Consider the following 3,433-nt stretch of genomic DNA (forward strand, 5'->3'; position numbering starts at 1 on the left):
ATATAAATGTGAATGTCTGCTTGTTTATTACCTTATAACTTTTGAACGGCGATACGGAATCGCACGAAACTTTGCACACTTATTTGTTTTTATCCCGGGAATTTTATAGGCATAGAGAAAAATCGGCAGTAGTGGAAAAGGAGGCGTGGCATCTCCCATACTAACTAAAATTTTCATGCTGTATATCTCTTAAAATATTTACGGTAGAGTACTGGAACTTGGTGTCGAGATAAATGGAATTAATTCCATAATCATGGGAAAAAATAAGCGGAATTGGAAAAGTGGGCGAGGCACCTACCATAGGCGTTAAATATTTAATCAGCTATAACTTCGGAACCGTAAGTCACATGAACTTGAAATTTGGTTTGCAGACATATCTATGGTAGGTGCTTTTAGTAAGGTATATACATAAATGAGTCTGTAAAAGGGGGCGTGGCGCATCCCAAAGGCGTGGAATTTTTAATCACCTATAACTTCGGAGCCGTAAGTCACATAAACGTGAAACTTGGTATGCAGACATATTTATGGTACATAAGTGCTTATAGTAGGGTTTACATAAATGAGTTTGTAAAAGGGGGCGTGGCGCATCCCAAAGGCGTGGCATTTTTAATCAGCTATAACTTCGTAACCACAAATCACATAAACGTGAAACTTGGTATGTAGACATATGTACGTTACATAGGTGCCTATAGTAAGGTATGTTTATATAAATGAGTTTGTAAAAGGGGGTAGCGCATAACACAGGCGTTGAATTTTGTATCAGACATAACTTTGGAACCACAATTTACATGGCCCCCTTAATTCTTTCTGATATGCCTTTCGAATTTACAGGACTCAGTTTCCAGTTCGCTTAGCTTTTGCAATGACAATAAACAAGAATTCCTTAAAGCAAAATCCAAAACTTTATCGAAAATAAAATCTATGGTAATTGCATTGCAAAATGCATTTATGTTAATAGAGGCTTTGAAGTATTAAAAACATGCTGTGAAATAATATTAGAGTTATTATTCCAAAGAAAATAGATAGCTAAAATTTTAATATTACGACATTGGTATTTCTACTATTACTTACATACATGCCGTCGTTTAAAGTGCAAAACCGCGTAACTGACATTAGCTGCCAAAAATTAGATTTGCACACACAAGCTCTTGGCTCAATTCTTATCCATTCGTCCTGAAATATACTTGCCAGAAATGCGATTGCCTTATAAAAAAAGAGAACCATTTTGAAATATGAGTGTTTTTACTATATAGAAAATAATTTATGCAACCTCACATACGCGGTTTTACATTATCTTGATCCGTGGTTTTGCATTTTGTTGATACTCGGGTTTATACTTTACACGACGATATATTATTTATTGGAGATATTTTAATGTAAATAAAAGCACCTGCTGTGCCAAAAAGTTATTATTACACTTTTATTACATAACACCCAAGCTATACAACTGTCTTTCAGTATTCTCCTATTCTAAAATTAGAGCAGAAATAAAATATATCTTTATAAAAATTATTTTTCATATTTGTATAAAGACGCGGGGTGAGACCCGCGGGTAAAAGCTAATGTATTATAAAGGTTTTTCGCTGCTAGAACGTTCCTCTGTTAAATTTAAAAAGAAAATAGCTGGACAAGCTTTTCACAAAACAGGGTTGCAAACGTACACAGAAGTCGAGTTTCTGCAAGGAGAATAGTTGCATTTCCTTTAAAAGTTTTAAGTGATAAATTTTTTCGTACTTACAGAAGGAAATATTTTTTAATAGCATGGTTCTGTTAACATTTCCCAAAAAAATCTCTAAAAAGGGGCAAAAGTCGCACATAATTTTTGAAACGGGTCAAATCAAAATCAAATCAAAATTTGTATAAAGTGGGGTCAAAGGGTATTGGCGCCTAAAAAGGATCAAATTGCCCCTTTAGTCGCACAAAGGCAACACTGACTGGAACTTAGTATGGAGATATATAAAAGCATAGTCGTGAAGAAAAATTGGGGCTTTTGGAAAAAGGGGCGTGGCACCTCGCATACAAACCGGATTTTTCACGCTGCATATCTCTGGAAGTGTTCATGGTAGAGTACGGGAACTTGGAATGTACAAGATATGTATATAAAATCAATCGCATAGTCATGAAGAAAAATTGGGGCTATTGGTAAAAGGGGCGCGGCACCTCCCATATAAACCGAAGTTTTCACACTACATATCTCTGTTCATGATAGAGTACTAGAACTTGGTATGAAGAGACATATATAAAACCAATCGCATAGTCAAGAAGAACAAGTAAGAGCAGCGCTGTCTTCGGCTATGCCGAAGGCTTCATTCCTTTCATGAGCTTCTGAAAATTTTACTTTAATAGATTACTGCATTTGAAAAAAATTATATATTTACAGAATACATAGATAGAGGAGATACATATATGAAAAATCATATCTAAACAATCAGTGGTATGGATGATATACCTTATTATAGCACCAATCTAAGTGATTTTCACCGCTGTGTGATCGGTATGTAAACCGGTAACACAATTTAATGGGTTTAGACTCCTACATAAAGGAAATATATCGTAATAACTGGTATCTGATTAATCAGAGGTATAAGAGATAAAGCTTATACAGCATAGATTTTGACGATTTTCGCAGTAGACTTTGTATTATTATTTATAGAATAGCTTACGAAATTAATCTGTTTTAGCAGTCCAAATAAAGAAGTTTTAAAGTAAAACCCTATACCTGAAAAAGCAGTTGTATGGAGGATATAAATAGGTTACAGTGACCCGATCGTTGTTAATTTTACTCTAAACTTTCTGTTGGTAGTGAAAATATTGCTAAATTTCATGTTTCTAGCTGCATATATGGAGAAGTTATAACAAAGAATCTCGAATCTGAACAATCAGTTGTATGGAGGCTATAGGTAATAGCGACCCGATCTTCGCCATTTTCACTGTAAGTATTGGTTTGATAATGGGTGGAAATATTGCGAAATTTCATGTTCCCAGCTGAATAGATGGAGGATTATAACAAAAAATCGCATATCTGAACAATCAGTTGTATGGGAGCTATATGAAAAATCCGATCTATTACAAAATTTCATGTTCCAAGCTGCATAAATGGAGGACCTATAACGAAAATTCTCATAACTGAACAACCAGTTGTATGGGAGATATATGTTGTAGTGACCCGATCTTTTTGTTATTTTCACTGTAAGTATTCTGTTAATAATGAGTGAAAACGGTACGAATTTTCATGTTCCTAACTGCATAAATGAAGAAGTTATGGCACAAAATCTCATATCTGAACAATCAGTGGTATTGAGGCTATACGTTATAGCGACCCGGTCTTCGCCATTTTCACTGAAAGTATTATTTTGGTAATGAGTGACAACAGTGCATAATTTCATGTTCCTAGCTACTTAGATGGACGAGTTATAACGAAAAATCTTATATC

The sequence above is a fragment of the Rhagoletis zephyria genome, unplaced genomic scaffold (assembly GCF_001687245.7).
Source record: "Rhagoletis zephyria isolate East Lansing unplaced genomic scaffold, Rhagoletis_zephyria_1.1 Rzeph_scaffold_00425, whole genome shotgun sequence".
Taxonomy (NCBI): Eukaryota; Metazoa; Arthropoda; class Insecta; order Diptera; family Tephritidae; genus Rhagoletis; species Rhagoletis zephyria.